The sequence below is a fragment of the Triturus cristatus genome, chromosome 10 (assembly GCF_964204655.1).
Source record: "Triturus cristatus chromosome 10, aTriCri1.1, whole genome shotgun sequence".
Classification (NCBI taxonomy): domain Eukaryota; kingdom Metazoa; phylum Chordata; class Amphibia; order Caudata; family Salamandridae; genus Triturus; species Triturus cristatus.
The window spans coordinates 583,222,702-583,245,955 of NC_140593.1; positions in this window are offsets into that span (position 1 = coordinate 583,222,702).

A 23,254-nucleotide genomic window follows, 5' to 3' on the forward strand; every position below is an offset into this window, starting at 1 on the left:
TATCTTCCCAAAGGCTTAAGATGGAAAGGTGAAGTTTAGTATGCCTGAACTCACAATGTAATAACACATCTTTCTATGAAGGTGGTTTTTGCATTGTGTGTTTAGAAGCCACTCTTTTAGAAGTGGCTGAGTTTTTGTGCTCCAACATTTCTGTGTTTCTCTGCCTGGCTGTGGATTGACTGTCTGGATTTGAAAGCGATAGGATCTGGGGAATGTCTTGACCCAGGGGAGGAGGTGAGACAGCCACAGGCTGACCTGCATCTGGAGTGTAGGGGGAGGAGAAGCCCCTAGAGGTAAAGAGGCCTGGGTTGCTGCTATAAAACAATTGTCCCATCACCTGCTGAGTGAATGAGAATCCAGACCCCCCACTAATCAAAGGAAGAAAGGTGCCACTGGCAGGGAGGCACCCAGAACTGGTTTGAACAGGGGTCAGTGCCCCCTGAATAATAATACTTCAAAGCCACTGAGGGGTATAACTATGAGAGCTGAAGCCCCTGAACTTTGGAGAATGGGTTGATCAAGTGTGAACAAGACTGGGGCTACTTCGTGGTCAAGAGGACATTTGCCAAGGAAGAAACAACTGAATAGACTGAAGGATAGGACTGACCCTTGCTGTGTGTTCTGAGGCTGGCCTGCAGTTTGCTGTTTTAACCAAGGAAAGGCTAAAGGGACTTTGCGGTGTGCCGTGTCCCTCTGCTTGAAAGGACTTTGCTGTGGGCTGTGTCCTGAAGTAACTTATCCCCAAGGGCCCGAGGTGAGCTGGCTCCCTGTTGCGGAAACACAGGAACACAAATGTTTCCATGAGAGTCTTAGCGGTGCTGTGTGTGCATGCTTGTTGCAGCCTGAGACCCTCGTAAGGTGTGCCCTGTCATAGTGGGCACCTGGAGTCCAAGCAAGGATCAGCGACGCAGTGTGCGTGTGCTTTTTGCAACCTGAACCCCTTTGTGAGGATTGTTCAGTTATCATGCGCACCGGAATTCAAGTGAGTCTCATCGACACTGTGTGCATGTGTGTTGTGCACCGTGAGACCTTTGTGAGGATTTGCCTTGTTATTGTTTGCACCGGAGTCCAACTGAGTCTCATTGACGCTGTGTGCGTGTGCATTGTGCAAAGTGAGACCTTCTTGAGGATTTGCCTTGTTATCGTGTGCACCGGAGTTAAAGTGAGTCTCAGCGACACTGTGCGCGTGATCTTCGTGCAGCCTGAGACCTTCGTGTGGAGTGCCCAGTGATCGTGCACCCGAAGTTCAAGGAAGTCTCAGCGACGCTGTGTGCGTGTGCCCTGTGGCAGCTTGAAGTTGAAGTTGAAGTTAAAAGTATTTGTAGAGCGCGCTGTGACCAAGCGGTTTCCTGGCGCTAATAGGTTACGTGGAGCAGAGGGAAAGGCGAGGGGGGTTAGAGTGAGGAAAACGCCTGGGTGAACAGGTGAGTCTTGAGTGCCTTCCAAAAAAGAGAGTAAGTGGGAATAGATCTGATGTAGAAGGGAAGATCGTTCCAAAAACGGGGGGCGAGAACAAAAAACCTAGTGCCGCCTGTTCTTGTTTTGCGGAAACGAGGAACAGTGAGAAGAGCCTGACTGGAGGAGCGGAGAGTGCGACTGGGAGTATAGTGGGTGACCATAGAGTTGATAAAGAGAGGGGCAGTGCGAGCACGGGCCAAGAAAACTATGCATCCCATTTTAAAGAGGGTGCGATACAGGATGGGAAGCCAATGAATGGATTTGAGAAGGGGAAAAGAGTGATGGAATTTGGGGAGTTGGTAAATAAGACGGGCCGCCTGATTCTGAATGGCCTGAAGGCGCCGCAGCTCACAGGCGGGGATTCCCACATAGAGACAGTTGCCATAGTCCAGGCGAGAGAGAACCATGGCTAAAATAATAATTTTAAGGGCATCAAAAGAGAAGAAACGGGAGATCTTGCGGATGATCTGGAGAGAATGAAAACAAGAGGAAACAACGGAGCTGATCTGTGGGCGCATGGAAAGGTCCTTGCTGATTTTGATGCCAAGGGTTCTGACTGAGACAGAAGGGGCCGGGGAGGGACCAAAGCCGGAAGGCCAGAAAGCGGAAGACCAAGGGCTGGAGGTCCCACCAGTCAAGATCAGTTCCGTTTTATCCGGGTTGAGTTTAAGATGGTTTAAGCTCATCCAATCAGAAATGAAAACAAGGGTGGTTTGAATTTTGGAGAGGGACTTAGTGGAGGAGGAGAGATCAAATATTAACTGAAGGTCATCCGCGTAATTATACACGGAGACCTCCATGTTGAGCAAAGAAACAATAAGAGGGTAGATGTAGAGGTTGAAAAGGAGGGGGGAAAGAGAAGAACCCTGGGGAACACCACAAGTCACCGTGCGTGGCGGGGCAGAGAAACCAGAGAGCTGAACAGCCTGCAGCCGGCCTTGGAGAAAGGACGCAAACCAAGAGAGGGCGGTGCCCTGGATGCCTGCTGCCCTGACACAATCGAGGAGGATGGAGTGGTCGACCGTGTCAAAGGCGGCTGAAAGATCAAGGAGCACCAAGGCTTGGGGGCAGTTGGAGTCAGCCTTATTCTTGAGTTCATCCAAGACAGAGAGGACCACGGATTCGGTCGAGTGAACCGGGCGAAAATCGGCCTGGTGGGAAGCCAAGAGATGGTTGTCCTCAATATAAGTTGAGAGGCAAGAGGTAATATGACTCTCAAGGATCTTGCCCAAGTACGGGAGCAGGGAAATGGGCCTAAAATTAGAGGGGAGAGTGGGGTCAGATCCAGGTTTCTTTAGGATGGGAATGACCGTGGCAGATTTAAATTGAGAAGGTACTTTTCCCTGAGAAATAGATGAATTCAAGAGAAACAAAGGGGGATCAGGGCAGCCAACAAGTAGCTCTCTCAAAATGCGAGCTGGACCCCAGTCAGCGGGAGAGCCTGATTTGACCTTCATGAGCAGACTCAGAAAAGATTCTTTCGAGATGAGAGAGAAATGGGTAAGAGAAGAAGACACAGGGGGAGAAGAAAAGGGAGGGAGTGGGGAAGATGGGCGGGGGATGTTAGATTTGATGTTAGTGATTTTATCAAAAAAGTAGTCGTTGAGAGAAAGACAAAAGGTATGTGAGGGAATGAGATTGGGGGTTGACTCTATCAGATGCGGCCAGGTTGTGAACAATGGAGAAAATCTCCTTTGATTTATTGGCCGCTTGTAGAATTTTACCAGAAAAGTAATCTGATTTGGCTGAGAGGATGGCTCTCTTGTAGTTAGTTAGGCGGGACCGGTATTGATCCCTCAGGGCGGGGCAGTAGTTGCGTCTCCACTGGCGCTCTGACTGACGAAGGGCAAGTTTGAGGATTTTAAGATCGCTGGAGAACCATTTGAGGTCTTCGTGGAGGCGACAGGTTTTAACCGTCCTAAGCGGGGCAATCCGATCACAAGAGGTGGAGAGCCAGGTGTTAATGGCATCAACTTGAAGATCATGGGAAAGAGCCGATAGGTACGGGGAAGAAGTCGTCAGAGAGGAATGGAGGGAATTGAAATCGACCCGATTCCAGTTGCGGGCAAGGACGTTTTTGGGTAGGGAGGACTTATCGGTGACAGTAAGATCGATAGAAAAGGAAATGAGCAAGTGGTCTGACCAAGTGCAGGGAAGAATAGTGGTCAGAGAAAGAGCCCGATTTGCTGACCAGATCTGGTCAAGAGTGTGACCGTGAACGTGAGTGGGGGCATGAATATGGGGAGTGAAGTTGAAGCAACGAAGGTTGTCAGAGAAATCTTTGGAGGCATGATCTTCCCTAGGGTCGCCAGGCCAATAGTTAAAATCGCCAAGCAAGAGGACTGATGAATTATTAATCACTAGAATAGCTAGGAGTTCCTGTAAATCTGGTAGAAAATGGGACGTAGTGTAGGGCGGGCGGTATACAAGGACTATGGTGAGGGGAGAGGATGGGTTGACTGAACGGGCCACAAGGATGTCGATTTTAGGTATAGGAGGGAAGGACAGGGCCTGAAACTGAAGGGAAGACCGGAATATCAATGCCACACCCCCGCCAACCTTCTCTTCGGCGCGATCAGCCCGGAGTATGTAATAAGAGTCTGGGAGCGCAGAGAGAACATCAGGTTGGGAGTCAGCGGAGAACCAGGTTTCCGTCAAAAACAAAGATCAGGTAACTCAGTGTCCAAAAGATTGTAGAGTTCTAGATGGTGCCTGCTTACTGATCGGGTGTTGAGAAGAAAGGCAGAGGCCGTCAGCGAGGAGCAGGGGGGAGGGGGAGGAGAAAGTGCAGGCAGAACAGTAACCTGTTGATTGAGCGGGGCGACGACGGGGGAAGGAAGGGAAGGAACAGCAATATTCAATGCCTGAGTGCGGTCGCACGTAGGGAGACTGAGAGGCCACGGGCCCTGGTAGGCACGAAGCTGGTCTGAGTTGTAAGTATAGGCAGAAACAAGGGTTGTGGCCCCGGGTCCCGGACGGTTGCGGACGGGCGCAGACGGGCTTGCCTTTGGCGAGCCCTCGGCTCGCCACCGGTGCGCCCGCTGCGCCCGCCCGCTGCGCCGTCGGGGAACAATGAGCATTTTATGGGAGGAGAGGAGGGTGGGAGGCAGCCGCGACTGGAGCGCTACCCCTGCCCTCTCCCAAGATGGCGACGGCCCTCGTCTGGACTCAGCCCCGGAGCTACCGGGCGTGAGCAAGAGCTGAGGTAAGAGCGGGCAATAAGCAAATGCAGAGTGCACAGGAGGAGCCCTTGTTTTAAAAAAGAAACAGGCGCGCGCAATCAGAGCAGTATTTAGCAAAGCAGCGCCAATTAAAGTGCAGGAGAAAGTTTAAAATATATTAAGGACACACTCACTCACTGCCCCCGGCTTCCGCCTCAGGGGTAACACACACGTAGTCTGTGTGGGAGTGGAGGGAGGAGTTTAAGTAGTCCGGGAGGGCGGGAGGCAGCCGCGACTTGAGCGCTACCCCTGCCCTCTCCCAAGAGGGCGACGGCCCTCGTCTGGACTCAGCCCCGGAGCTACCGGGCGTGAGCAAGAGCTGAGGAAAGAGCGGGCAATAAGCAAATGCAGAGTGCACAGGAGGAGCCCTTGTTTTAAAAAAGAAACAGGTGCGCGCAATCAGAGCAGTATTTAGCAAAGCAGCGCCAATTAAAGTGCAGGAGAAAGTTTAAAATATATTAAGAACACACTCACTCACTGCCCCCGGCTTCCGCCTCAGGGGTAACACACACGTAATCTGTGTGGGAGTGGAGGGAGGAGTTTAAGTAGTCTGGGAGGGCGGGAGGCAACAGCAACTGGAGCACTACCCCTGCCCTCTCCCAAGATGGCGACGGCCCTCGTCTGGACTCAGCCCCGGAGCTACCGGGCGTGAGCAAGAGCTGAGGTAAGAGCGGGCAATAAGCAAATGCAGAGTGCACAGGAGTAGCCCTTGTTTTAAAAAAGAAACAGGCGCGCGCAATCAGAGCAGTATTTAGCAAAGCAGCGCCAATTAAAGTGCAGGAGAAAGTTTAAAATATATTAAGAACACACTCACTCACTGCCCCCGGCTTCCGCCTTAGGGGTAACACACACGTAATCTGTGTGGGAGTGGAGGGAGGAGTTTAAGTAGTCCGGGAGGGCGGGAGGCAGCCGCGACTGGAGCGCTACCCCTGCCCTCTCCCAAGATGGAGACGGCCCTCGTCTGGACTCAGCCCCGGAGCTACCGGGCGTGAGCAAGAGCTGGGGTAAGCGCGGGCAATAAGCAAATGCAGAGTGCACAGGAGGAGCCCTTGTTTTAAAAAAGAAACAGGTGCGCGCAATCAGAGCAGTATTTAGCAAAGCAGCGCCAATTAAAGTGCAGGAGAAAGTTTAAAATATATTAAGAACACACTCACTCACTGCCCCCGGCTTCCACCTCAGGGGTAACACACACGTAATCTGTGTGGGAGTGGAGGGAGGAGTTTAAGTAGTCCGGGAGGGCGGGAGGCAGCCGCAACTGGAGCGCTACCCCTGCCCTCTCCCAAGATGGCGACGGCCCTCGTCTGGACTCAGCCCCGGAGCTACCGGGCGTGAGCAAGAGCTGAGGTAAGAGCGGGCAATAAGAAAATGCAGAGTGCACAGGAGGAGCCCTTGTTTTAAAAAGAAACAGGCACGCGCAATCAGAACAGTATTTAGCAAAGCAGCGCCAATTAAAGTGCAGGAGAAAATTTAAAATATATTAAGAACACACTCACTCACTGCCCCCGGCTTCCGCCTCAGGGGTAACACACACGTAATCTTGAGATCTTCGTAACTGTAGCGGCCCCGACCGGCAGCCCCAGAGGAGCTGAGCCACCGGCCCGAGCCCGCCATTACCAATACACAAAGATTGCATTGGAGGCCCAGTCGCTGGATGAGAAGAAGAGAGTGATTTCACGCCCCCCAGGTAATGGGTGTCGACTCCTGGGGTGGGGTGCGGGATCAGAGGGAGACGCTCTCGGCCTCTCTCTTGTTCCGGCAGCGCGAGCCTCTGCTTCGGCTTGTATCGCGGCCCATACTGCCAAGGGAGTGGCAGTACAGGGGCCGGAGTGTGGAGCTGCACTTTTTGATTACACCGTACCCGTGTTGGGGGCAACTGTTGAGAGGCTGACTGCAAGTCAGAAGGAGAGGCGGAGAGACCGTCTAAGGCACAGTGATCGGTGCCTGAGTGTATTACGCATTATTCCATTTCTGCATAACGGAGTACCTGACTGTCGTATTACACATTGCATCATTTCTGCATAATGGAGTGTGAACAAGACTGGGGCTACTTCGTGGTCAAGAGGACCTTTGCCAAGGAAGAAACAACTGAATAGACTGAAGGATAGGACTGACCCTTGCTGTGTGTTCTGAGGCTGGCCTGCAGTTTGCTGTTTTAACCAAGGAAAGGCTAAAGGGACTTTGCGGTGTGCCGTGTCCCTCTGCTTGAAAGGACTTTGCTGTGGGCTGTGTGCTGAAGTAACTTATCCCCAAGGGCCCGAGGTGAGCTGGCTCCCTGTTGCGGAAACACAGGAACACAAATGTTTCCATGAGAGTCTTAGCGGTGCTGTGTGTGCATGCTTGTTGCAGCCTGAGACCCTCGTAAGGTGTGCCCTGTGATAGTGGGCACCTGGAGTCCAAGCAAGGATCAGCGACGCAGTGTGCGTGTGCTTTTTGCAACCTGAACCCCTTTGTGAGTATTGTCCAGTTATCGTGCGCACCGTAATTCAAGTTAGTCTCATCAACACTGTGTGCATGTGCGTTATGCACCGTGAGACCCTTGTGAGGATTTGCCTTGTTATTGTGTGCACAGGAGTCCAAGTGAGTCTCATCGACGCTGTGTGCGTGTGCATTGTGCACCGTGAGACCTTCTTGAGGATTTGCCTTGTTATCGTGTGCACCGGAATCCAAGTGAGTCTCATCGATGCTGTGTGCGTGTGCATTGTGCACCGTGAGACCTTCGAGAGGATTTGCCTTGTTATCATGTGCACCGGAGTTAAAGTGAGTCTCAGCGACACTGTGCGCGTGATCTTTGTGCAGCCTGAGACCTTCGTGTGGAGTGCCCAGTGATCGTGCACCCGAAGGTCAAGGAAGTCTCAGCGACACTGTGTGCGTGTGCCCTGTGGCAGCTTGAGATGTTCGTAACTGTAGCGGTCCGGACCGGCAGCCCCGGAGGAGCTGAGCCGCCGGTCCGAGCCCACCGTTGCCAATTCACAAAGATTGCATTGGAGGCCCAGCTGCTGGACGAGAAGAAGAGAGTGATTTCGTACCCCCCAGGTAATGGGTGTCGACTCTTGGGGCGGGGTGCGGGCTCAGAGGGAGACGCTCTCGGCCTCTCTCTCATTCCGGCAGCGCGAGCCTCTGCTTCGGCTTGTATCGCGGCCCGTACTGCCAAGGGAGTGGCAGTACAGGGGCCGGAGTGTGGAGATGCACTTTTTGATGACACCGTACCCGTGTTGGGGGCAACTGTTGAGTGGCTGACAGAAGGAGGGGCGGAGAGACCTTCTAAGGCACAGTGATCGGTGCCTGAGTGTATTACGCATTATTCCATTTCTGCATAACGGAGTACTTGACTGTCGTATTACACATAGCATCATTTCTGCGTAATGGAGTACCTGATTAGAGTATTACTCATTGCATTATTCCTGCATATTGAACTACCTGATTAGTGTATGACGCATGGCATTTTATCTGCATAACGAACTATCTGATTGTCATATGACGCATTGCATTGTTTCTGCATAACAAATTACCTGATTGGTGTATTATGCATTGCCTTATTTCTGCATAACGACGTACCTGGTGGTTGTATTACACATTGCATTATTTTTACCTTGCAAAGTGCGTGATTGTTGTGTTACGCATTGCATTCTTTTTACATTGCAGAGTGTCTGTTTGCTGCGTTACGCCTCACAGTATTTTTACATTGCAAAAGTGCCTGATTCTAGCATTACGAACTGTATGACATGATATTAGAATTACAGGCGCATGTTTAGAAGTGCTCATTAATACCGCCAGAGCTTACAAGGGCTGGCCGGAACTAACAACCGGCCAGGAGAAATAGTGCACAAACTCATATGTGGGATTTATATTGTGTGGTCTTATCGTATATCTTTTTAGATAAAGTTTATACTCGTTTTAATAAAACTTGTGTGAAGTCTATTTGTGGTGTCATCATTGGATTGTTGTGAGCGTGGTTGCAAATACTTTACACATTTGCCTTCAAGATGAGTCTGGCTGCTCGTGCCAAGCTACCAAGGGGGTGAGCGGGGCTATCCCAGAAGGTGACCTTCCTTTCCCTGACGTTAGAACGCGGGTCCCTACTTGGCCTAAGGTACCTACCTCAGCCAACCAGGGATCCCGGGTCTAATAATATTGAATTTAAAAGAGTGCCAAGAGGCCTCAGAATCTTGATAAGGCCAACACTTAATGACCTGGATATGGATTTAATTAAACGATGGAAGACTGACACCAATGAATGCTCATTTAAATTAATGAGAACTCTGATTATTCATGCCGAGAGGAAATCCAGCAAATGAGGAGAAAAAAGATTTGTTGGAGTCCATGGAGAAGAAAATAGACAAGGATGAGGCTGATATAGAGAAACGAAAAGCAAGTGAATTCAACCGAGGCAGCATTGATTATGCCAGTGGTCGCATATATAGATTCGTAAGAAAGTTCGACACACTGAGAAACAGAGTTGCAATGGGCAAAGGTACCAGATATGAAACAACAGGTACAGTGGACAGCTCGGATATCAGCTTGGCTGATAAGGATCAGAGCACCTCGAACTTAGATTTTTGCAGGAAGATGAGATTAATGCAGATGGTCGCACGACAAAGAGGGAGAAGAAGAGGAACAACGTTGGGAAGGGGACGAAGTCAACCCCAACCACAAGAAGAAGCAGAAAGTGGATCAAAGAGCAAAAAAGGAAGAGGAAAGAAACAGCAAAATTAATGAAAACTGTAACCAAAAAAGATTTGGTTATAAACCTGTCTAACAGAACTTTGTGCCCAGATCAAATTAATCTTCTGAATAGAGACCTATCCTACAGCCCCAATCAGGATATGGAGCTAACCAATATCCGTATTGATTTATACAAATTTTGTTGCAAACTAAAACTCCAAAAATATTATGAGGACAAAACATCCAATCAAAATCCAAAAGTTCCATCCACAATTGAGATCTCCCCACCAGGCCACAGAGACCTCTTAACATTAAGAACATTATTAATAGCCTGGAAAAAAGTTTGGAATCATCGAGTTCTTCAACAAATTATCAGGTTGAGAATGGCATACAGTTCTGTCAGAATATGGGCATCTCCACTGGGAGGGGGAAAACAGTGAACTTAAGGCACAATCCACATTTTGTCCCCAGCTCCCACCGGTAAACAACATTTACATTTTTCAAGAACTCATGGTGGAGGATATTAACAAATTACTATCTCCCAGATCAAAATCAACACAAATCTGAAGGAGGAAATGTGACTTAACACCAGGGGAATACAAAGTTCTAAAAGAAATGAGAGATGACACACAAATCATAATAAAGCTTCTGACAAGGGCGGAAACATCGTCGTCCAGAATGTTAAGGAATATATAGAGGAGTCTACTACAAATCTCAAATAATGACCACTATGGGCGCTAGACAAAAACCCAATGGAAACATGGAGACAAGACTACCATGACAAATTACAACAATGGAACGAGTTGGGGTTAATCGACTTTGAGGAGTATATGTATTTAAAAGTGAACCACCCTATCGTTGCAACCATATACTTCTTACCAAAAGTACATAAGTCGGTCAACAAGCCACCAGGAAGGCCAATTGTGAGCTCGATTGGATCACTCTTAGAAAAACATCACGCTTCATTGATACTTTTCTCATGGGCCATGTAACATCATTGCCATCTTATTTAAAAGACACAACAGACTTCCTCAAAGAGATCCAAAGTGTCCAATGGGGTGATGGACTCATAATGGCCACAATCGATGTCTGCTCCTTATACACATCAATTTTACATTCAGACGGAATTGCGGATGTACAAGAGTTCCTCAAAACTAGATCAGTGAGTTTCTTGGAGCATTCAGCAATGTTCCTGGAAATGTTATCCTACTGCCTTACTCATAATATCTTCCTCTTCAATGGTGAGCTCTTCTTACAAAAACAGGGAACAGCAATGGGTACATCATTTGCTCCCAAGTATGCAAACCTACTCATGGGAGCATGGGAAAAGGATGTTCCAACTGGCAAGCATAAGTCCAATATTAAAATCTGGACTAGGTTCATCGATGACCTGTTTGTGATTTGGGAGGGTGAACAGAATGAATTGGAAAACTTCATTGAATCACTGAACAGGAATGATTTCAATCTAACTTTCACATCTACCACCAGTAAGAACAGTGTGATATTTGTAGATGTGGACGTATTCATCAAGAACAACAAAATCTGCAGTAAAATACACCGGAAACCCACTGCCTGCAACAGTATACTCCATGCAAATAGTGGGCACCCTCAACATCTAAAGTGGAGTATACCATATGGACAGATGTTACGGGTTAAGAGAAACTGCTCAGAAACAAATGATGTGGAACAACAACTTGACGAGATGAGCGCCCAGAGGTAATTAGAACTGCCAGAACAAAGGTCAACCAGAAATCACGGGAATCTTTGCTCACATCTCAACCAGAAGGCCTGGTAGAGCAAGATTAGGATGTGGAAAAAACACGACTGATCGTAGACTTTAATAATGACAACAAGGAACTGAAAAAGATTATAAAAAAGAATTGGAATATACTCATGCTGGATGAAACATTAAGGTAGAAAATATCGTCACGTCCCAGCATGACGTATAGGAAAACAGCATCCCTAGGTGACATATTGACACACAGTCATTTTGAAGTCAAGGATCCCAAGAAAACAACTTGGCTAACTACTCCGGGATTCTGGAAATGTCCCAAATGTAGGGCATGTGAATATGGCTGGAACAATTTGACGCTCACGTTGCAGAATGGCAAAATGGAACAGATCGTGGACCACATAACATGCTAGTCCAAATATGTGGCCAACATATTAGAATGCCCCTATAAAAGACAGTATGTTGGAAGTACGATTAACAAACTGAAATTAAGAATACTACAACATCTGAGAGCCGTCAAAAATAAAGGCTTTTCTTACCCCCATCTCGAAACACTTCTTTGAACATCATTCCAGCAACGATTGTGAGTTGAGGTACTTTGGTATTAAGATCATACATCCAGGAAATAGAGGTGGGGATAGAACAATGGAGTTAAGAAAAATGGAGTCCAGGTACATCTTAGCGATAGGAACAGAGAATCCTTTTGGCCACAATCTGGATGCGGAACTCCATATGCATTTACAATGATGGCTCAGAAATATTGAACTGAACTCCCGCATTCTTAAACGAAGGGACAATTTTAGCAATCTTATAATGAGAAACCCCATTTTACCATAGAGAACCATGAGGAACAGTTAAGATATAGGGGGGGATAGCGGGGAATATATTTATTTATTCATGCACATGATCACTCTAACAATTGATCTGGAGATTTGACATATTTATGGGAATGGAACCATCTTCTTAGTTTTTTCTCTTCTTTTTAGAGACAGAGGTCTGTAATAAGGAGTTGAGATGTATGTGTTTAAATAGGGACTATACTTTATGAATCTCATCTTTGTAAATTTGAAAAAACAGTAAATACATCTGATCACTCTTCCTTTGAATGTCTATCAATTAAATGACAATAGACTATACCTGAAGTACATCCTTTTAGAAGAAGTTTAACCGAATGGTAAATTCCCTTTTGAGCTCCGGATTGTTTTAATTCTTTAATCCGTTTTAGTCATATTGTTTTTTTGTAATTTACACATACATATTTTTATCATTGGGGTTTTAACTTTTAAGGTATATATTATATGCTTTTTATGGTTAAACTTTCAATGATTTTATGGATAAAACTGTGGGACTATTTTGCATGATTCCACTTGTACTAATGCTGGTATCCTAACACCCTCCTCCCTCATAATGAAAATGTTTACATATTTGGTTATTAACAAAATTGTACCAACTGGTTCATTATTGAATGCACTTTTTCTGCACTTGCACTTTATTTTGGAAATGATGCAATTGTACATATTTGGTGTATTATGTCTTAAAAAATCATGTAGAAGATCTCTAATGTACTTTACAGTTAGTGAAATGTAAAAATGGTGGACACGGAATGCCACCATAATAAGCAGTGGGTCAGCAGCCTAGAATGAGTACAAAGGTAAAAACAAATAGGGACTGTAATAAGCACCTGTCACTTTAAAATGGCGATGTAGACAGCTGTACTCTATGGTCCAGTTGAAGGCATAGTGCCGAAACGTGTAGTCCATCCATGTCTCTGCACAAATGGTTGTTTATAATAAATATTTAAAAAAAGAAGCACTTGCATGGATTTCTTTTCTTCAAGGTGCTGTGGATACCCTGTTGCTTGACAAGGAAGCGCTGGTAAATCTGCATATATGTAATATGTATTTATAGTTAGGTTCTATTACATTTAAATGTAAATATTTTATAAAGTTAAACAATAATAACATTTATTTAAAAAAATGAAGGACCTTACTATGACTTTAGCACAGCTGCGATGGCGCAATGCCTTCTCCGCTGCTCCAAAGCTGCATAAGCCCCGCCAACCATATTCCGAGTTGCAAATGTGCAACTCGTAATATTGTCGTGGTTCTTTGCTATTCCCACGGCGGTGCATGCAAAACAGGCACTGCAATGGGAACAGAAAAAAGTTCCAGTGCGGCGTGGACGTCCATGCCGTGCTGGAACTTTGTGGGGGTACGGACAAGGGGGCACATGTTGTACCCCCCTGAATTGAATCCCAATGGCAGGGAGGCCATGGGGGCCCTGTAGGGCCCCTTTTGTGCCTGCACCACCAGCCTTTTCATGGCGGGCCTCCGCCATAAAAAGGCTGGCAGTCCAGGAACTCATAATATGCTGAGTGGGACTGCGCCAGTCCCTGCTCAGCATATTGTGTTGTGGTGCTCCTTCGCCACCGCCAGTGAACGACTTCCCTGGTGCAGCCGATGGTCCACCACCGCAACGACTTTAGAGGTCGTAATACAGTGGACGGTGGACCGCCACTGCTGTGCCACCATGAGTCTGGCGGTCAGAAGACCACCAGACTCGTAATCAGGCCCTAAACTTCTAGCCTCTAAATAAAGGTGTACAATTATTTTAAATTAATTCAAAAGGAGACTTGTACCTAAATGTACTAAATATTCATTTCATATTAAAATGCTGTTTTTTTCGAAATTATTTTTCGAAATAGTTAGGAATTCATTAATATATTTTACTTATTAACTTATTTAATGGACATTTCATTTGATGAGTTGGTTTATTGTTATTAGTTCTAGATGAATAGCAATTATTTTAATTGAATTGCACTTCTATTTTACATTAGAGTTTATTTGTTTTTGCACAGCTAATTAAAGCCATTACAAATTGATAAAACCTATAAAACAAACATGGGTAAGTATGACATCAAATAGCCGTAAAATATAATTCAGTGCAATTTAAAATATTTTTTTTCATAAATTCATGTCACATATAAAAAATGTCTGCTTTCGATGAAAGGAGCATTGGACAGTGACTTTGGTATGAAATCAATCACAAAACTGTCAATATCTTGTAAATTAATTAGTAATAATGTATGCTTGATTAAAACCTCAGTCACTGTTATTGCACCCGTTATGACAATGCGTAAATAAAATTACGCATATTCCGCAAGTGCAAGATTTTGCTCAAGTCCTGCATGAGATAACTGTCTGATAATCAAACAGACACCGAGTGAGGTTCTTATTTAATTACCCATGGATCAGTGCTTCATGTATTTCTGCAAGAATGAAAGTGTAAATCATAGGTGGTAGTTTGTAACTAAATTTTCAACCTAAAAACGCATATGGGAAGGAGGATGGGGAATACAGTTTATGTTTCACAAGTGTCCGGCAGGGTAGCAGCTCTTAGAAACTTGTCGGTTTTATTTAGGAATTTGATCAAACCGCAAATAGCTTGAGGATGAGCATCCTTAAGCAGGAAATCTACTGCTGCTTGAATTGTACGAGAATCTTGTAATCCATATCTGATGCAGGAGTTTCCTGCGGTCATTGATTAGAGCTGGGCAAATGCAGAGAAGGTGAGATAGATTCTCCTGAGACTGATCACAAGCCAAAACTAGGTTGATACTGGGCACATCAACCATGGTGGTAAAAGATCAAGTGATGTGAAGTTTTCCCATTCCAATAAGACAATACCTAATTTTATAGTGCACAGCGAAAGTGTCTGTAAGATATTTTTGAATCTTTTTTGTTGTTGTAACTTCTTTGCAGAAGGTGAGCATGCTTTCGGGCCATAAGGGCCCAACGATCTTGTGCAAATGATTCTTTTTGGATTAGTCGGTCTAACATTTTTACATTTTACATTAATATATTTAAATATTTAATTTTAGTAAGTAATAAAGGTCATTATTTTTCCCTATATTTTGTCATAGACAGATCTCTGGCCCAGTGCTGGAGATCTCTGCCTATGAGTGAAAAGTTATTAGTTGTAACTTCACACTCATAAAACAAGTCGTAGATTTCTATTTTTGTATACATGCAGTATTTCTACCCGTATCTCTGCATGATGCTGAATCGATTAATGCCTTAAAAATGTGATGACACAACATACTTTTCACCATTTACAGCACCACCCTAAAAGTAGGCAGTAATGTTCTATAGTACAGCGTGGTGGTGTAGCACACTATTTCCCATGCAATTCTATGAATGCACATGTTTAACATTTTATTGTTCTGGTTATGGATCTTGATATTTCAGTATGACTTCATATATATAGTACCAGGAAGCCCACACATAGAGGGTACATTTTTATTTCAAGACAGATTATGAAGATGATATGCCCTTGTCACATGTTTGGTCTTATGCATAGGTTTATGACTAAATGTACCTTTTTTATGTCTTCCGGGAACACACGCAAAGGGATTCCTAGTGGTTGCGAATGCTCAAGTTTCAAGTTCAAGTTTTGTGTTTCAGTTTATTAACACCATAGAAATTTCACAGGTTAAAAATTATAATTCATTACTCTATGTAAACATCATGAATACATCCAAAACAATTCAAAAAGTTATTCAGCTGGTTACATGCTAGTATGCAAATATTTAAGCAGATAATCGATTTGAAACCGTACCTGAATCTGTGCAGCATGGGCAAGCATTAAAATTAAACAATCATAGCGAGATAACAACAGTCTTTCAGATTTGATCTTTACACACTTCCGGCCACAGAACGCTTTAAAATGATTTGGCGATTGAGGACTGGTCGAGTAAGTAGACCTGTCTCCAACTTTAATAGATTGAATATTAAAACTATCTGCAATAGGTTAAATTTGATTAGAGAGATGTTTGCCTGGCAGAGGTGGTTTTGACAAGGTACACATTTGGGGACGATCGACCCTGATTGAATTAGGGCTACCATTTTGCTTGTAATGAGAGTCACACGCCTATCAGAATGATGGCTTCGGGTTAAACTGTTGATGGTACCCATTACTGGGGTGACAGTTTCTTATCTAGTCTGGCTTCTGTTGTGCTGATAGTCATTTGGTCACTTGTAGTAGGAACTTGGCGGCCCTGCAGGAGAGCTGAATTGAATGGCTGTTCAGTAATGTCATCACTGTGTGGTGGCAGGAACTTATCTTGAGTGCCAGGAAAGTTGGACAAAGTAATTTCTGTCGAAGTTGGTTAACAGCAGGACACATGCATAGAACATTAACTGGTTTTCCTCAAATTGATCACATAAACGGCAAAGGGAAATCGGCCAACCTTGTTTCCAGGGTGTGACCTGATCTTTTGAAGAGAAAACACCCATACAGATTAGTAGGAGAAAGTGTTGGATGAATTGAGAAATGTGGCATTTGAGGTATGGTGGTGACCGCAGTTGGTGTATGATTGTAAAACTGACCAGCCATGCTTTTACCCAGCCATTTCGGCTTTGTCTAGCATCCAGGATTTTAAGTTAGCCGCTTTGTAGGTGATTTTTTGTAAGCACTAAACACTGTAAAACTGATCTTAAACTCCCAGGGCCTGATTCACAGAACTAACTTAAGACAAAATCCTAAACTTACTACCATTTTGGTATTCACAGAAGGCACTTACTCATTTTGGTATTCACAGAAGGCACTTACTCATTTCGGTATTCACAGAAGTTAGGAGTCCTAACTTCAGGACTTCTAAATGCCTTCTGTGAATACCGAAAGCCTTAAAATTAGGATTTTTCTCAGTTTAGTAGTAGTATAGTTAGGACTCCTAACTTTAGGACTCCTAAATGCCTTCTGTGAATACCGAAAGTCTTAAAATTAGGATTTTTCTCAATTTAGTAGTCCTAAGTTTTGAGTAAGTGCCTTCTGTGAATACCAAAATGGTAGTAAGTTTAGGATTTTGTCTTAAGTTAGTTCTGTGAATCGGGCCCAAAGACTTTGGAGAGATCAAGGGTTGTTAGAGCTTGTCCGAGCACTGTTGGCGAGCCTTTTTTTGGGTGTGCTAGATCTCCATTTCAGGCCAACACAAGGTGGCCAGTGTTTCGGGGGATGAAACTCTCATCTTCAAGCACAGTTTGGTTACGGAGGCCATCCTTACTGGAAGTTGGTGAAAAAGCCTGTATTCCAGGCACACTTGTACTTGTGAAATGTGTTGTGGTAAATGTAAGGTGCGTTTGAATAGAACGGACTAGAATTGGTTTAAGGTAGTTACGTCCTTGCCTTTTAGCACCTCCGAGCTATAGGTCAATCAGGGTAAAAACTTCACCCCGATAATCTGTAGCAGGTATGATTGCGACAAACTCCCCATCTTTTTTTAAATTTGGTTGAAAGCGAAGTATAGGTTGTTAGCTAGAGCCCTTCTTTGCACTAAATGCTGTTTGAAATGTGATTTAGTGTCCTTTTCACCCCTAAGTATTTATAAGTAAGTGTTTACCTAGTCGGGGCTGTTCCCTGCTGCTTTCCATTTGAATTTTATGTTTTGCTGGCTGCTTTTCGACTGGAAACAGATGATTTTTGTTTTGTTATAATTCAATTTCAGGCCTGATGATTCAGTGAATTTGAGGAAAGTTGTAATTTGGCGCTGGAGGCTAATTGGGGTCTGGCTGCATAAGATGATGTTGTCTGCATATTGTAGGTTGTGCACCAGTCTCTTTGCTAGTTTTGGTGGGTCACTCAAAGCTTCAGATAGATGGCCATCCAGGTCTGCTGTATATATATTGAAAAAGCAGGGAGCAAGAACACATCCTTGTTTTTGTCTGATGAAAGTGTGCATCTTTTTCCATCCTGTCACCCCCTACCTATTTTGACTTGTACCCAGGTATCTGTGTATACATTGATCATTGCTTTGAGGAGTTTCGATAATGCACCCCGTCTGGCCATGTTTGCCCAGAGCAGGTCCCGTGCGACTGTGTCGAATGCAGCTTTTAGGTCAACAAACCAAGTGTATAGGTTGGCGGATTTGTGAATGGCTTTTTCGATGAGAGGGCTGAGGGCAAGAAGATTGGTGGTTGTGCTCATGTCTACCCTGAAACCCATTTGTGTGACTGGGATTATGTTTCTGCCTGATGCCCAAGCTTCCAAATCTCTTAATAGATTGGCGGCATAAAGTTTGGCTTCAACATCTATCAAGGCAATTAATATATAGTTTGCTGGGTTTGTCTGTGAGCCTGATTTGAAGATAGGATGGAGGATGCTTCCTCTCCACAATGTGGAAATTGTATTGGTGGAGAATGCCAGGTTAAATAGGGGGGTAAGGTTCGAGGCCCAGAAGGGTTGATCGTGCTTGAAGAGGTCATTTGGGAGACCATTTGGTCCCGGTGCCCCATCTGATCAAAGTTACTTCAAGGAGTGTTCGACTTGCCTTTCTTTCAACCATTGTCCCTTTGACAGGATCTCTGTGACCGTTTATCCCTTCGTGTTTGTGCCTTTCAACAATTGTGTTGTTCACTACCTGTCCGTACAGGCCGCTTTGATGTAAGTTATCCAGTCTAATTCTGAAGTTTCGGCATTGTGATGGCAAAGTTTGCCATTTCGAGTGTATTTATTTCTGCTCAGAACTGTTTGCTGTTTTTTGCTTTGCTTATGTGCAATACTTTTAACCATGTTTTTTCTTATTGTATTTTTTTGGCTGACTAGATTGCCTTTTTATAAATACTCCTCAGTATTGCCATTTGATTCATTCTGGAATTACTAAACTTTGGGTCAGTTTTTCACAGCTGCCTAATTTCCCTATTTAGCTCTCTTTTTTTTCTCCAAAGGACTGTTGAGAACTAGTTTGCCCCTTTGGTGGATGGTTTAAGGGGTTGTGAGCAATTGTATGGCCAGATGGTAGCTAGTGCCGCAGTAAGAGATTACCAAGGAGTCTACTGCGCCTGCTCGATGTCTGATGTATGGGAAGTGAACATGATTATGTAATTCATTATCTCGCAGTCGCCCTTCAATTCCAGGCTATGCATTTTAGGTTGTAGACACAAGGTTTAACCATCAGATCGTTAGTGTGGGGAACTCTTGCGGTATGACCTTGGAGCTCTACATGCTGGGGGAGGTGGTTGCTCTCAACTCTGGGTATTATGAAATAACTCATGATTTTATCAAATATCTCCAAGTCGAAAAATATATAATCCAGTGTTGAATGAGTTTTGTTTGAGGTCCTAGTAAAGGTGTCTGGTTGATCTTGTGGAAGGCGGCCATTAAGTGAGCACAGGCCAATTTCTTCAGGGGCGGTTTTGCAGATCAACCAATAGAGGTCTGTTTTTTGAAGATGTGCAATTACTGGTGGTAATATTTTCATATCTGTCACACTCTGTTGTTGTTTGAGTAGGTAGCTGTTTGTTTGTAGGAGGTGTATGTTGAAATCTCCGGACAGAATTATTTTGTGCTGGGGGAACGTTTTTTGCAGTGATTTGAAGAGTGTTATCAATGAAGCAAAATGGCCAGGTTTGTTCTTCTGGCCAGGATGGATGTAGATGTTGTAAATTAATAAATTGGTATAACAGGTTTTGTGATTTAATCTTAAATCACTGTGGGATGAGAGTTTAATCATTTGAGCCCATGCTAAACCAAGATCTGCGTGTTCTTGTTGCCACCAAAGTTGGGTTGCTAAGTCATTTGAGAGATTTCCTGCAGCTTTGTCCTCTTTTGATTTTTTTACTGCTTCCAGTTGATACTCCTTGAAATCTTTGATTTGTGTTGGATTCTAGGCCCAGGTTTCTTGCAGTAGGGGGATGTCGAAAGTTTGGAGGGAAATGATGAAATCTGTCTCCTCTGCCTTGCTTCTAAGGCCGTTCACGTTCCAGGAGCACAGTTTTAAAAGGGGGTTGGGGGTGATACTACTGTATTCGGTTTTAATCATGCGACTGTGGGTGTGACTACATTTAGCACTGCAGATTACGCTGCAACAAGCGAGAGGGGAGACATCAGTGGTAAGTAAGCATTACAAGGAATAGTTTGCCTTGCAAGTTTGGATGCAGGGAAAGAGCTTTAACACACAAGGATGTGGGCAAAATAACATGACATTCCCACAACACTGTCTGGAAAAATGTGCCTCACACAGTTTTCCAGGCATGTTACTAGGAAAGGTTGTACATCACAGAAAAGTGAGATCTTGGGGGCATATCAGCGACAACCGGCAATAATTATAGCTAAGTGCACTCAGCGCTAGGATAATTATGGCCGGCTCGGGTGGATTTTTATCGCTGAGATAGCGTGCTATTAGCAACGCTCATCTCAAAAGCAATAAAAATCCTAACGCTAACTGCCAAATGTGAAATTATCGCTGGAAACCCAGCGATAATCCCACGAAGTTTGGCGATAGCTTGCTGATAGGGCCTCCCATACTTAGCCATGAAATCCACCTTCCATAGGATATCATGGCTAAGTCAGTTTAAAAGCAGGCATAAGGAAAGTAGCGATTAGAGAGGTTATCGCTACTTTTCTTGTCGCTATGCTGCTTTGCGTGAGGCTTGATAATAGGAGAAATGTCGCTTAGCGACATTTCTCCCGTTATCCTGGGGAGGAACGCCCACTTTGCATCTCATTAGAGATGTAAAGTTGGGCGTTAGGAATTCAGGTGCTAAGGCAAGGTTTCACGCGATAGCGTGACCTTGCTAATATAGCGATAAAATTATCGACGCTTTTCGGCCGAAAACGGCCGCAAAAAGAGCGATAATTTTATATCGCTGCCTTGTAGATATGCCCCTAAATTTTTACCGTATACAATCGACAATATCTCAGCAGGATATATTGGAATTATTCAAAATAGTATGTACAAGACATTACAAAGAGCAAAAACAGAAGAGAGGAGACTTTGGAGTTATTTTTTCAAAGCGCCAATTGGCGTCATATATTTAGAAGATCAAAGGCATTTCAAATAATGGTAGTAAGAGCACAACAGGGTATGAATACTCAGGCAACCCTAGTGAAGAAAGTGTACAAAGTGCTTGTGCTAGTGAAACAACGGCGCAAGTGACAACGTGAAAGAAACCAACAGCTGGCGGCGCAGAAGAGGCAATATATACAATTAAAGGTTCATATAACAATTTTCTTAATGGTATAATTGGTATTTTTCATTATTTTCATGAACCAAGTGCGTACGCGCCAAAGAAATTGGGCTGGAGGATAGTGGTCGACGTCGTTTCGATCCTGTCAAATAAGGATCATCATCAGGACCTGGGTCGCCTATTTTGGGAGTGCTCTTGCGCACAACGAGAAGGCGCTGAAAAGAGAACGGGGACTTCAACTGTGAAGGAATGGCACAGTGACGGACGAGGGGAGAGGATTCTCAACCGCGAGGTTCCGTTAGATTAATTAGACGGAACTTCAAAGGGAGGGCAACCGGTACATGAGTCCGGACGGAGGGAGGAGCAGTGACCTGCCCAATAAAAAGTGGAGCAGGAATGGAGCTGCGGTCACGAAGTCAATTGGAGGATCGGCAGCGGATCAAGGAATGAATCAGAAGTGGAACAAATCCAGCGGGGACGAGAGGAGCCACAGACGTGTGCAACCTTCGAGCAATCAGTGTACACTTTCTTCACTAGGGTTGCCTGAGTATTCATACCCTGTTGTGCTCTTACTACCATTATTTGAAATGCCTTTGATCTTCTAAATATATGACGCCAATTGGCGCTTTGAAAAAATAACTCCAAAGTCTCCTCTCTTCTGTTTTTGCTCTTTGTAATGTCTTGTACATACTATTTTAAATAATTCCAATATATCCTGCTGAGATATTGTCGAATGTATACACTATTTACCCAATCTCAGTTGGGTCTACGGGTATTACTCCTGTGTTTGTTCTACCTAAATTTTTACCAGCACGTTTATGTTTTCCTTTCGGAACCGAGCCCAACAACTGTAACTTCGATGCAACTCCATAGCCTATGATTGTGATAATTACAAATTACTCTTTATATAGTTCACTCAGTTATTTTTCAGCACAAGGCTGCACACTTACACTCTGCCAATGCCAAAATGTATCTAATCATAAATTATGCACATTTTCTATAAAAACAGTTAGTGGTATATCACAGTTTACATCAGATAGTCTTAGAAACTCAGTTATAGAGCACTGCATAAGCCAAATTCACTCTCTGGGCAAGATTCCAAGTGGCTATTGAGGAAGGTGTGGGTCTACGGCACCCATTACCAACACCAGCTAGTAATATCCCACCATTGCCCAGCGATTCCATATTTTGATATACGAAAATGGGCAATAACATGAGGAAAGTGGTTTTACTTCATAATTTTCCTCATGGTTTTCAGAATTAGGGACCAATTTTTCAGGCGTATCGTGCCCAGAAACACCAGGACATTTGTAATCGCATTTATACCCAAAACAGTGGTTTTAAGGAGAAAACTGGATTAATTGCCTTCTTGCCATCGATCTCTATGTACAATAAAGAGTGTAGCGAAACTTTGTGAAATTCATCAATGTAAGCCTATTATTTGAATATAATTTGAATTAAATTTAATTTGAACTCCCAACTAATTAATGACTGGTTACTGACATGGCCTTGTAAATGTAAATGTTTAAATGAAGGTGCAAAAATGCTTTTTTTAAGTTTAAAAAGCTCTATTTAACAATTGTAAACTTATACAAAACTTCAGCAGAAAATTAATCATAAAATATGATTGAGAAGGGACCAATAACTCTGAACTGCAGTACAACATTAAATCCCATTGTGGCTCTATAAAGAAACTAAATACTAATCAATTTGTTAAAACAATCCTAAGACTCAAGTTCATTAGCGGCTTAAAAACGATGCAACTATTTTCAAGAAGGGGTAGGACGGGGGAGGGGAGTATGGAAAGAAGAAAGAAGAAACAAAACATCAAGGGCCAGATGTATGACCCTTTTTAGCAGCCGCAAACGGAGATCCTCCTGTTTGCGACCGCAAAATAGGGTATTGGCATGTACAAATGCTATTTTGCGAATCAAGTCTTAATAAGGAGTCACCATGCCACGACAATTGTTTTGCGACTGCATTTGCGGCCGCAAAACACTCGCAATTTACCACCAACTTCAGGTAGGTGGTAAACCACTCTCAAACGGGAAGGGGTCCCCAGGGGACCCCTTCACATTTGTGAGTCTGTGACTAAATTTTTTTAAGAGCAGGCAGTGGTCCCAGGGACCACTGCCTGCCCTTAAAAAAATTAAACAGAAAAGTTTCATTATTCTTTTTCAAATGCATCCATTTTCTTTTAAGGAAAATGGGCTGCATTG